Source organism: Budorcas taxicolor, chromosome 21 (assembly GCF_023091745.1).
Source record: "Budorcas taxicolor isolate Tak-1 chromosome 21, Takin1.1, whole genome shotgun sequence".
NCBI lineage: Eukaryota > Metazoa > Chordata > Mammalia > Artiodactyla > Bovidae > Budorcas > Budorcas taxicolor.
Window position 1 is genome coordinate 46,660,768 of NC_068930.1, and position 13,636 is coordinate 46,674,403.

A 13,636-nucleotide genomic window follows, 5' to 3' on the forward strand; every position below is an offset into this window, starting at 1 on the left:
GTATTCTGCCCTGGGTGGATCTGCTGCTTTGTTACACAAACGGAATGCTACATTATCTATGTTGACTTCTAAGGATTGGCCAGAAACTTAACTTTCCCCTCCTTATTTATCTTTCAAAACCTTCCTGGAGTATCACCTCCATCCTTCATATCTCAGGTGGATTTCATTGCTTTGGTGTATGGTACGTTTACAGTGTGGGCATGTGTCTGTTATTGCCCACTGCCCGTTGCATTGTGCTCACCTGTTCACATATCTGTTCTCCATTTCACTGTGGGTCCTAGAGATGAGGACCCACCCTCATTGTACCCTCTTTGCTTAACATTACCTGGCTTAGAGTTGTTGCTCTAATTAATATCTAGTAAGCTATAGAAATAGTTCCAGGATGTACTATTTTTGAGTGAAATGTGTCATCAATTATCTGTAAGGAATATTCATGTAACACTGGGGAAATGGCCAGAAGACCTCAGCTATTCCTGAGAAAATTGTATTGTCAGAGGTGGGAGAAGTAGAATAATGGGATAAGAAATAAAAAGGAAATAGTTTTTATTTTTCACTCTACTCCTGAGTTTTCCTGTGAGATTTGATAACTTTCCCTCCAGCCTAATTATTGTTCAGTGCTAAGGGCTGGAGTTTGTGGTTTTGGCTTTCTAGACTCATGATATTTAGCTTTAATTGCCATGTCGAGAACTGATGATTTCCTTTACGGAGAGGATATTCTTGGAAATGAGTTGACACCTATCAGTCATTCCTCCTTTCTCCTCTCTAGCCGAAACCCTGATTTTCTTTTGACGTCCACCCTCCACGTGGGGGTGGGGGGAACTAACTCCACCCACAGATGTGGTAATGGGCCTGACTGTTCATTCCCATCCTTTCTGCCAGTAATGGGTTCAGGAATGACTTCATATTGTAATTTGGATCCATGATAAAAGAGAGGAAAGGTGTGTTGGAGACTTCTGGGAAAGTTTTCCTTCACTCTTTTGGGAGCTGCCAGAAGTGAGCCCTCTCTCTTCCACTGGAGGCTTTTGTGTGCAGCTGTGAGATGGAACTGCTGTGCCATCTCACTGACCACCTGGGAGGAGGGTGGGACTAATAGAATTCTGGGAAGGTGGATTAGATCAATGGGGGAACTGGCCCTAAGCTAGTTTTCCAATTAGGTGAGCCAGTCAGCATTCTCCGGAGAAGGCAATGGCACCCCACTCCAGTACACTTGCCTGGAAAATCCCATGGGTGGGGGAGCCTGGTAGGCTGCAGTCCATGGGGTCACTAAGAGTCGGACACGACTGAGCGACTTCACTTTCACTTTTCACTTTCATGCATTGGAGAAGGAAATGGCAACCCACTCTAGTGTTCTTGCCTGGAGAATCCCAGGGACAGGGGAGCCTTGTGGACTGCCGTCTATGGGGTCGCACAGAATTGGACATGACTGAAGTGACTTAGCAGCAGCAGTAGCACCAGCAGTAGCACCAGCAGTCAACATTCTCATTGTTTAAGCTAGTTTGAGAAGTGTCTGCTGTGACTTGCAGCCAAAAGGGTTATAACTTGTTAACAAAACAAAAATTCTCTAGTTTTAAAAAGGTAGAAAGTGGAAACAAAGCAAGACAGTTTGACAAGTGGCAGAGCTTTAAAAATCAGTTCACTTAAACCAGTGCTTCTCATACTTGAACATACATTAGAATCACCTGAAGAACATTAAATTGCTGAGAATCGGTCCCAGAGCTTCTGATTCCTTAGCTGTGGGCAAAGACTGAGACTTTTCATTTCTAACAAGTTCCCCAGTGGTGTTTATGCTCCTGGTCCAGGGACCACCTTTGAGAATTACTGCCTTCGAGTTCCAAGTACTCTGCCTTTCTTGTCAGGATACCCACAAGTTGGGGTCGGGGCCGTGGTGCCAAGAAATGAACTATGGCTATTTCTGGAGGAGCCATCAAGTGCCTCAAAGCAAGAAAACCCACATAATGGGCCAAAGTACAATTTTTGTCATCTTTTTTTTCACTTGTTTATTTCCTTTCTGTTTATTGAGATGTAATTGACATACAGCGCCATATAAGTTTAAGGTACAGCATAATGATCTGGCTTTTATACATCATGAAATGATGATCACAATAACTTAAGTGAACATCCTTCATCTTGAATAGATACAAAATTAAAGAAGTAGAAAAATATATTTCTCCTTGTGACGAGATGATTTTCTTCTTAAATGAACCACCTTCTTCATGAGAAGAAGATTTGTGACTTAGATTTAACACACGGCTCTAAATAGGCTGTAGGTACTCAATAACCCTTAATTAATTTACCGGAAGGAAAGAACTCTCTGCCAAGCATTTGTGGTTGGATGTTTTAAGATGAGAGTAGGTACAGTACAGAGAAGGCTGAAACTAACACTGGCTGATGACTATGTAAATAAGAGTTCACTTAGTTGGTACGAAACTAGCAACTTGAGAAACGGTAGCACTGAGATCTCCTCTTTGAAGCCTTAGGCTTCTAACCGGAAAACTAATCATCTGTCACTGTTCTACCTTTCACACTAACCACACAATAAATCTCAGATGCCACTCTACTAGCTTGGCAGTGTTGCTTGTGCCTTCAATCACTTATCCCCTGTGTAGACACATCTATTCCAAGTTTATAATAAAGGAGACCTTTGTGTTACAGATAGATAACGAACTCTGACTTTGTAAGAGAAGAGAATCTTCCTGCTCTTTATGTGGCTTGCATTCAGGCAAATAACTGCTTTGTAAACAAGGAACATAATTGGTGTTTGTACAAGGGCCAGAAGTGCTTCTCTGCTTTCTTTCCCAGCAGCAAACATAGGTCCCAAATGCAGTGAGGCTCTGCCTGTCTCCAGTGATGGAAGGAAATCTGTGGTGGGCAGGCACGAGGCCTTCTCCCTGGTAGGAAGGGAGTCGCTGCTTCCTCCAAGCCTCTATTTAAACCAGGAGTTCATTCTCTCTGAGGCAGGGTCAGGCAAGGGATTCTTGGCTTTAAGTTGCCTTTTGTGGTTTCTTTGGCCTCAGGTTTTGCCAAGTGATTCACGCATTCTGGAAATGCAGGGAGGAATGTGAAGGAGCGGCCTTTCTCTCAGCCAGGAATGGATTAAGACAGAAGCATCCAAGTTGATGAGCATAGTTTGATGCAATCCTGTGCTTTTCAGCCATCCACTTGTTCTGTGCAGGCCTTTCCCGTGGTTTCAGGCTTCTGCTAGGTCTAGCAGCAGAAGGGGTGTGACAGTCTCTGTGAATAAGTACATTTATGATGGTTACTGAACTGCAGGCCTTCACAGAAGCGTTTCTCCAACACTGGAATTGAATTTGTATTTGGTACAAATTAATGATATTCTGCAACTGGCATGTTTCCCTTTTTATATTTCTACAAGTTATTAGAAATAAATTTTAAGGGAAGTGATCCTTATCTAGAAAACCAGAATAAAAAGTTTTAAGTTTAATAAAGAAAACTCACTTTGCTGAAGAGAGGTTTGAGTTTAATATAGTACTTTCTGAAATGCTTGCCTTTGTTGTGAAATACCACGAATATAAATATTAAGCTGAAAGGTGAAGTTCTGCAGGGCAAGAGATTTCACAAAGCTTTTCATCAAACATGCCCTCTGTATTCTTAAAAACATCATCACCAGTCATTTAGCTGTTGTTCAACTTCTCACCATGTTACAGCAGGTGACAGGAACAAATCTCTCCATGTCGTTGTAGGGGTAGAATTGGATACAGTATAAAGCAGGGCATTTTGGTGATTCCTTGCTTAGATTCTCAAATTACAAAATGCTTTGTGGAGCAATGAGATTAACCTTATGCTTTTCTTGCCTCTCTGACAACTTCTGTTGCAACCCAGGATGATTTTTCAATGAGGTCATACAGTTCTTGTTAAGAATGATGTGTGTGTGTGCTCAATTGTATGACAGAGGTTGAAAATTTCCTTATTGCATATCTTTTTCAAATCTGCTTCATTATTTTATTTTTTTGATAATATCATGTTCCTTTCTCATATTTTTAATTCTTTCTTTTACTTTAAAAAATAATTTTAAAACTCCTGTTCAGATAATTCTATCATGTGAAGTTCATATTTGTTGTTTCTTTGAACTTTCAGCCATGGTGACATTTCCTTCAGGTTTGTGATTTAGGATTGTGAGCTCTTATCTGTGAGAACCCTGTGTGGCCTGAGATGAGAATGTGTCTCTACAAAGAGGCTTCCTGGTTTTGTTAGCCAGGACCTCAGGGGCAGTAACAATCTGAAAACCAATTTTTATGTTGCTTTGTTTGACTGGGGATTTATTGCCCTTGCTAGAACAATTGCACTCATCTCACATGCTAGTAAAGTAATGCTCAAAATTCTCCAAGCCAGGCTTCAACAATATGTGAACCATGAACTTCCTGATGTTCAAGCTGGTTTTCGAAAAGGCAGAGGAACCAGAGATCAAATTGCCAACATCTGCTGGATCATGGAAAAAGCAAGAGAGTTCCAGAAAAACATCTATTTCTGCTTTATTGACTATGCCAAAGCCTTTGACTGTGTGGATCACAATAAACTGTGGAAAATTCTGAAAGAGATGGGAATACCAGACCACCTGACCTGCCTCTTGAGAAATCTGTATGTAGGTCAGGAAGCAACAGTTAGAACTGGACATGAAACAACAGACTGGTTCCAAATAGGAAAAGGAGTACATCAAGGCTGTGTACTGTCACCCTGCTTATTTAACTTCTATGCAGAGTACATCATGAGAAATGCTGGACTGGAAGAAACACAAGCTGGAATCAAGATTGCCGGGAGAAATATCAATAACCTCAGATATGCAGATGACACCACCCTTATGGCAGAAAGTGAAGAGGAACTCAAAAGCCTCTTGATGAAAGTGAAAGAGGAGAGTGAAAAAGTTGGCTTCAAGCTCAACATTCAGGAAACGAAGATCATGGCATCTGGTCCCATCACTTCATGGGAAATAGATGGGGAAACAGTGGAAACAGTGTCAGACTTTATTTTGGGGGGCTCCAAAATCACTGCAGATGGTGACTGCAGCCATGAAATTAAAAGACGGTTACTCCTTGGAAGGAAAGTTATGACCAACCTAGATAGCATATTCAAAAGCAGAGACATTACTTTGCCAACTAAGGTCCGTCTAGTCAAGGCTATGGTTTTTCCAGTGGTCATGTATGGATGTGAGAATTGGACTGTGAAGAAGGCTGAGCACCGAAGAATTGATGCTTTTGAACTGTGGTGTTGGAGAAGACTCTTGAGAGTCCCTTGGACTGCAAGGAGATCCAACCAGTCCATTCTGAAGGAGATCAGCCCTGGGATTTCTTTGGAAGGAATGACACTAAAGCTGAAACTCCAGTAGTTTGGCCACCTCATGTGAAGAGTTGAGTCATTGGAAAAGACTTTGATGCTGGGAGGGATTGAGGGCAGGAGGAGAAGGGGACGACAGAGGATGAGATGGCTGGATGGCATCACTGACTCAATGGACGTGAGTTTGAGTGAACTCTGGGAGGTGGTGATGGACAGGGAGGCCTGGCGTGCTGCGATTCATGGGGTCGCAAAGAGTCGGACATGACTGAGAGACTGAACTGAACTGAACTGAGTAGTATAAATCCATATCTCAAACTCACCATAAGGGCAAGCCTCTTGTTGCAAATTATCAGGGAAGATTTTTTTTTTTTTTTACCCTTAGAGTTCAGCCTAAGGAAGAGGAGTTTCCTTGTCCTCCATCTGTAGATTGACTTTTTGTTTTAGTCTACCTGTTCTCAGAGTGTGGCCCTTTTAGGGTCCTGGCTCAATGTAAGAATCTTAGTTTTCTCACCGCATCTTGTGGCCACTGCATGTATCATTTACATGCAAGCCCATTTCTTACTGAGAATGGCAGTGACCCTGTCTAGAGTAACAGGAACTTGAGTACCTGTTTTTGAGATTTCTCTCGGTTTGGGGCCTTTGGGGGGGTTCCTTTCCACTTCTGAGAGGAAAAAAAAAATGTCTGTTGTATCCTGGGCCATCTCTTTAGGCTTGGTTTACTCTGAACTCTAAGAGGCAGTTAAGAAGTATCCTCAGAGAAGCCTCAAAATCTGGCAGTTTCTTAGAATTCCAGGACCCAAGGAAGACTATAGATTTGAGGATATTTCTCTGGTCAATCTTCATTTAAATATGAATATCAAGGAGTTCAGAGCCTCCCTAGAATATAGAGGCTAAGGCAACCTCCATCTTTCAACTCTGGCATAATGAAATGAAAAGTGGGTTAGAGTCAGAAGGCCTTGTTCAGATCTTGACTTTGCTCTGTAAAATTGGATGTTTACTTAAATTGCTTGAACTTCCATTTCTTAAGCTGTAAAATGGAGACAGTAATACCTGACAGAGATACTGTATAGTGTTAAATGGTATAGTGAAAGAAAAATAAAAAGTTGGAGTGGAGCAAGCGTTCAAAAGTGGTAATTGAATAAATTCTTTGGTCATCTTAATGGTTGGTCTGATCCCTCGACCATTGTCCTGGTCATTGTGGTTGGGAATCCAACACCCATTCTACTCTAGTCTAACCCAGTGGTTCACAAGCTGAAGTGCATCTGAATCACCTGGAATTCTTGTTAAAACACAGATTACTGCTGCTGCTGCTGCTAAGTCACTTCAGTCGTGTCCGACTCTGTGCAACCCCATAGACGGCAGCCCACCAGGCTCCCCGTCCCTGGGATTCTCCAGGCAAGAACACTGGAGTGGGTTGCCATTTCCTTCTCCGATGCATGAAAGTGAAAAGTGAAAGTGAAGTTGCTCAGTCGTGTCCGACTCTTAGCGACCCCATGGACTGCAGCCTACCAGGCTCCTCCACCCATGGGATTTTCCAGGCAAGAGTACTGGAATGGGGTGCCATTGCCTTCTCCAAAAACACAGATTGCTGTGCCTCAGTTCAGGAGACTCTGATTCAGTGAGTCAGGAGCTAGTCCTAATAGTTTACCTTGTTTCCAGGTACTATTGATGGATCAGGGACTGCACTTTGACAACCACTCACGTTCTTCCCACTGGTAGTTGGTTTTGGAAGGGGCACATGATCTGAATCTGCTGGAAGAGATGCAAAGGGAAGTCTGCTGCAAGCTTCCAGGAAACATCCCCTCAATCCTGAGAAAAAAACAGGAAAGCCTAGATCTGTTTTACCTCTAGCCACGCTGTCAGGACATGATCCCTAGAACTGCTATAGGCATGTTGCCTTCATCCTGAGGATGAAGCCAGTCTAGGGTAGAGAGCAGAGCCGAGTGAATCCCAGGGCAGCAGAGCTAGAATCCTGATAGTTTCTTCTTGGCTAGGTACTACTCTGCCTCTGTTATTTATCATGTGAGGTATTGTATAAATGGGGGGAAGAAAAAACTTTTAAAAGTTTTTAAGTACACTTTGAGTCAAGAGTTTCCTGGTTGTTTAGCACCCCAAATATTCTAAGTGATGTGGCGTGGTATTAGTTTGTTGGATCTTATTCTCACTACTCCCAGCTATAGAGTATCAAAGTATGAGTTCATTTAAAATTATGTTTCATTTCTGTTTTTGGCCTACTTGCTTTCTATGATACTTTCTTCTCCACTGTACCTCCCCCTCCCACCCTCCAATTTTACCCAGTCCTCTGGGGGATATACTGCAACACTGTCAAACTGTGAATCTCTTGAAAGGAGGCAACCGCTCCAAACTTGCATCTCCTTTCCACATATGAGATGGTGATATCCATTTCTGGTTGAATGTAGGATGACCATTTTACTTCTTCCTTGTATTCTATTTCTATACATTGCCTTTTTTTTTTTGCAACCCTAGCTAATTAGTAACTTAGTCTCTTTTCTAGAATTTCCCAATCAGGTCAACGTTGATTCTACCAGAATTTTAACTGTACCCTGACCTTCTGTTGTGTGGAATTTTTGCTAGAAGGAATTGCAGCAAGAATCAAGGCTGTGAGATGTAAATACCTCAATCCTGCATAGTCACTAGGGCTGCAAAGAAAAGGTAAAGAGAGCTCTCTAGGGAGCTGAGCCAGCTCAGCACCTCCACATGGAGTCTGAGAAAAGGAATGGTGAATTTTTCCCCCTTCCTTTTAATCCCAGTTTGGACAGCTTCTTTATTCAGAACATCAAGGACTGTTGACAGCTGAGTGAAAAGAGTAGGGACTCATGGGATTGCTAATTAGATAGAAAGCTACCTCAGAATCAAAATAAATTTCTATTTGTTGGGCTTCTCTGGCCATGGGGAGATGAGTGAAGAGCCATAAGCCAATTTCTACTGACAGGTATCCTTGTCCTGGTGAACAGTGTTATGCGCCATCTATTAATAGTTGGCTTCTGAGAGGACAGCCCAAGGGCTGCCAGCTGTGTGCTGTCCTCCCAGCAGAGAGCTGGGCCGAGGTGAGCACGTTGGCAGGAAGCACAGTATCTGGTTGGAAAATAAGATTCTTAACAATTGCAGGTAACACACAGTATTTTTCATAAAAGTAATTTTCTTAGCCTATAAATCCAGGCAAGTGTTAAAAGGAAGAATTCTATTATTTTCTGATATCAAATGCCATTTCTTGCTTTCTCTGCAATCCTTATCAGCTCTCTAGACCACATCATGTTCCAAGTCTTCTTTTCAAGCCTTGCCTGACAACTCAAGCTAAAATTAATATTTCTTTCTTTGGAGTCCCTAGAGAAGTAATGACCCTACTCTTATATTGTCTTATTTTGCAAACTTGACCATCCAGCTCTTTGAAGGCGGGGACTATATTATACGTCTTTTCTTGGACTCTTCACACAAGATTGGGCACAGTGCTTCGATTATAGAAGTCACCCAGTGAAAATATTGGTTTATCAGTTGATTCTTGTTTTTTTAATTTAATAAAATATATACAGCATTGTAGACTTAGGATTCATTTAAGAAGAGAGTTTTCTCACATAAGGCCTATGGATGGACATCTGGGCTTCTGCAAACGCCCTGTAATTGAATGCAAAGTACATTCTGGGGAAAGGGACCATAGCTGTCAGCAGATTCACAAAGAGGTTCCTGATTCTCTCCTAAATGATGAGAATTTATTCATTTTCTTTTCCGCTGATAAAACTAGGTCCTAACGCCATGTCTCTGACTACACCAGGAAGAGTTCTCTTGGGATGCCTCAGTTCCCATTTTTAGTTGTTGTTCCTAAAAGAGAAGCAGAAATTAAATGGAATTCATATACTGTGATAAGATGATATAGTTTTTAATTGCACACCAATAAAAGGATGGTTTTTCTAAGTTCCAGTAGAGATGGTATGTCTTGGTGATTTGATATATGGGTGCTAAGCCAGATGACCCACTCTTGAATCCCAGCTCTGTCACTTACTAGCTGTGTGGCTTTGGAAAAATTACTTAAATTCTCTGAATCTCTTTTTCTTCATCTGAATATTGGGAACAGCAATAGTGATCTAATTCCTAGGATTGTTCTGAAGATTAGATAAGTGAATGCATGTAGAACATTTAAAACTGTGCCTTACAAACATAGTAAGTGTGATGCATTAGCTTTTTTTTTTTTTTAAATTATTGCTATTATTGTTGTTCAACTCTACTTCTCATTTTCATCAATGCAGATTAGTTAAGGTAATTGTTTCTTCAGTGGCCGTTTCCACCTTCAGATTCTCTCCTGAGTAATTACATTAGAGTCACATCAGATTGATGAACTGCTTTGCAGAAATCATGTAGTTTTGCTCTTTACTAGATGTAATTCTGTTTCCTTCCTTGAGTTTGCTTGGCTCTCTGATGTCAAATCCTCACACTGTGAGAGTATTTAAGTCATTTTAAACATTATAAGGACAGAGAATAGAGATGAGTGTGCCTTTTCTCCCACACATTTTTTTTTGAAAATTATTAACCAAAGTGTTCATTCTAAGAAATACTTTTAGTAGAAAATTTTAGCTATGTTTTTAGTTGCTGTTAACTTGGATGAAACGAAATGCAGAGGATGCGGACAGATTAAAATCAGTACTGTCTGGAATTAATTCTTCCCATTAACCTTAAGATTCAGTGCAGTTCAGTTCCTCAGTTGTGTCCGACTCTTTGCGACCCCATGGACTGCAGTGCACCAGGCTTCCTTGCCCATCACCAACTCCTGGAGCTTATTCAAACTCATGTCCATCAAGTCAGTGAGGCCACCCAACCATCTCATCTTCTGTCGTCCCCTCCTCCTGCCTTCAATCTTTCCCAGCATCAGGGTCTTTTCTAGTGAGTCAGTTCTTCACATCAGGTGGCCAAAATATTGGAGTTTCAGCTGCAGCATCAGTCCTTCCAGTGAATATTCAGGACTGACTTCCTTTAGGATAGACTGGTTGGTCTCCTTGCAGGCCAAGAGTCTTCTCCCACACCACAGTTCAAAAGCATCAATTCTTCGGCTCTCAGATTTGTTTATAGTCAAACTCTCACATCCATACATGACCACTGGAAAATCCATAACTTTGACTAGATCGACCTTTGTTGGCAAAGTAATGTCTCTGCTTTTTAATATGCTGTCTAGATTGGTCACAGCTTTTCTTCCAAGGAGCAAGTGTCTTTTAATGTCATGGCTTCAGTCACCATCTGCAGTGATTTTGGAGCCCCCAAAATAAAGTCTGTCACTGTTTCCACATCTATTTGCCATGAAGTGATGGGACCAGATGCCATGATCTTTGTTTTCTGAATGTTGAATTTTAAGCTAACTTTTTCACTCTGCTCTTTCACTTTCATCAAGAGGCTCTTTAGTTCTTCACTTTCTGACATAAGGGTGGTATCATCTGCATATCTGAGGTTATTGATATTTCTCCTGGCAATCTTGATTCCAGCTTGTGCTTCATCCAGCCCAGCATTTCACATGATGTACTCTGCATATATATTAAATAAGCAGGGTGCCAATATACAGCCTTGATGTACTTCTTTCCCGATTTGGAACCAATCTGTTATTCCATGTCCAGTTCTAACTGTTGCTTCTGGACTTGCATACAGATTTCTTGGGAGACAGGTCAGGTGGTCTGGTATTCCCATCTCTTTAAGAATTTTCCACAGTTTGTTGTGATCCACACAGTCAAAGGCTTTGGTGTAGTCATTAAAGCAGAAGTAGATGTTTTACTGGATTTCTCTTGCTTTTTTGATGATCCAGTGGATGTTGGCAATTTGATCTCTGGTTCCTCTACTTTTTCTAAATCCAGCTTGAACATCTGGAAGTTCATAGTTCACATACTATTGAAGCCTGGGTTGGAGAATTTTGAGCATTACTTTGCTAGCATGTAAGATGAGTGCAATTGTGTGGTAGTTTGAACATTCTTTCACATTGCCTTTCTTTGGGAAGATTAAGATTAGCCCTTTTAAAAGGCTTTGATTAATCTCAGAATGTATAAGTTTAATTTTTAGATGTGGGTTGACGGTGAACTCTTAGATCTTAATTTGGGGAGATGCAGAAAAGTGATAGTGATTTTTGTAGAGGGAGATGTTGTGCTAAATGAGGCAATTTGTCCAGTGTTATTTTTACAAGGTGACTGGCAAACTTTGGAGAAGGGAAGTGATGTATAGAGGCTCTGCTGCAGCAGTTCATCAGCTAAGTCCACATCTACTGTACTCTGAATATTGAAAGTGTAATTAAACAACTGATATCAGCTACTCCATTACCAGGATCCTAAGATCCTATGGAATTGGAATATACATATTTAAGGAGGAGAAAAATTTCCGTTTGAGATCTAGGATAATGAAGAGTTGTGATGAAAATTGGATTTATAAGAAGTAAGAATATATATTAGTTAGGGTCTTAGCGGAAAATAGCTGACTCCTACAAAGTGGGTAATTTTCAGAGAGTTTAAATAAAACTAAATGTATAAAGGTATAGACAGGATATCCAGAAATTACGGGGGATTTTTGGCTGAGATCACAGACGGTAAAGCGTCTGTCTACGATGTGGGAGATTCGGGTTTGGTCCCTGGGTTGCAAAGATTCCTTGGAGAAGGAAATGGCAATCCACTCCAGTACTATTGCCTGGAAAATCCCACGGACAGAGGAGCCTGGTAGGCTACAGTCCATGGGGTCGCTAAGAGTCGGACACGACTGAGCGACTTCACGTTCACGTTCACGTGTGGTATCCTCAGGCTACTAAGGAATTTAAGGCATTGCCTGTCCATCCCTGGGTCTGAATGAGCAGGTAATAATCACAACTGAGAGAAGGAGAGAGAGGGAGAGAATGGGTCAGATGGGGAAAGAATGACTTTGGCCAAAGTCAAAGGTTAGTGGGAATGTAAACTGGTATAGCCATTTATAAAACAGTATGGAGATTCCTTAAAAAAAAAGAAAAACCTAAAGAAATAACCACCATATAATTCAGCAATTCCACGTCTAATATATATCTGAAGGAAATGACATCACTGTAGTCATATCTCTATGTCACTGCATCATTATTCACAGTAACCAAGATATGGAAACAGCCTAAATGGCCATCTATGGGTAGGTGGATAAAGAAATGTGGTGTATTGGAATATTATACAGTGGATATAATATATTGGAATATTATACAGGTCTTTCCCTGGTGGCTCAGAGGTTAAAGCGTCTGCCTCCAATGCGGGAGACCTGAATTTGATCCCTGGGTTGGGAAGATCCCCTGGAGAAGGAAATGGTAACCCACTCCAGTATTCTTGCCTGGAGAATCCCATGGACGGAGGAGCCTGGTAGGCTGCAGTCCACGGGGTTGCAAAGAGTCGGACACGACTGAGCAACTTCACTTCACTTCACTTCACTTCATACAGTAGATTACTATTCAGCCATGAAAAAGAAGGAAATCCTATCATTTGTGACAAAGTGGATGATTCTAGAGGAAATTATTCTAAGTGGAATAAACCAGACACCGAAAGACAAACAGCATTTCTTAAAAAAATATGGAATACTTCATGAATTTGCATGTCATCCTTATGCAGGAGCCATGCTAATCTTCTCTGTATCATTCCAATTTTAGTATATGTGCTGCCGAAGTGAGCATGACAAACATCATTTAATCTTACTTATTTGTAGTATCTAAAATAAACTTACTCAGAAAAAAAGGGTAGAACTGTGGTTGTCAGGGGCAGGAGGGTAGGGGAAATGGGGAGATACTGGTCAAATAGTACTAAATTTCACTTATGCAAGATGAATAAGTTTTCAAGATCTGATGTTCAGCATGGTGACTATAGTTAATAATATTGTATCATGTATTTGAGAGTTGCCAAGAGAATAGATCTTAAGTGTTCTCACCATACACACACACAAGGTAAATACGTTGAGGTGATGCGTAGGTAAATTCACTTGATTGGGGGAATCATTTCACAATGTATACATATTTCCAAAGATCATGTTGTGCACCTTAAGTTTTTTTTGGAAAAAACATTTATATATGTTTTTTGGCTGTGATGGATCTTTTCTGCTGCACACAAGCTTTCTTTAGTTACAGTGAGTGGGAGCTCCTCTTCATGTGGTGCGTGGGCTTCTCATTGCAATGATTCTCTTGTTGCGGAGCACAGGCTCTAGTGCACAGGCTTCAGTAGTTGCAGCACATGGGCTCAGTAGTTGTGGCTGTCAGGCTCTAGAGCACAGTAATAGTGGCACAAGAATCCCAGCTGCTCCTCGGCATGTGGGATCCTCCCAGACCAGAGATCAAACTGGTGTCCCCTGTACTGCAAGGTGGATTCTCAAC

General features: G+C 41.3%; 1 non-coding gene across 1 annotated transcript; it reads right to left on the reverse strand.

Moving 5' to 3' along the window:
* Positions 1-12,839: 12,839 nt before the first annotated feature.
* LOC128067158 (U6 spliceosomal RNA) lies at positions 12,840-12,946 on the reverse strand. The gene has a single exon (XR_008201360.1). It is a non-coding gene; the product is annotated as a U6 spliceosomal RNA (small nuclear RNA).
* Positions 12,947-13,636: the final 690 nt, after the last annotated feature.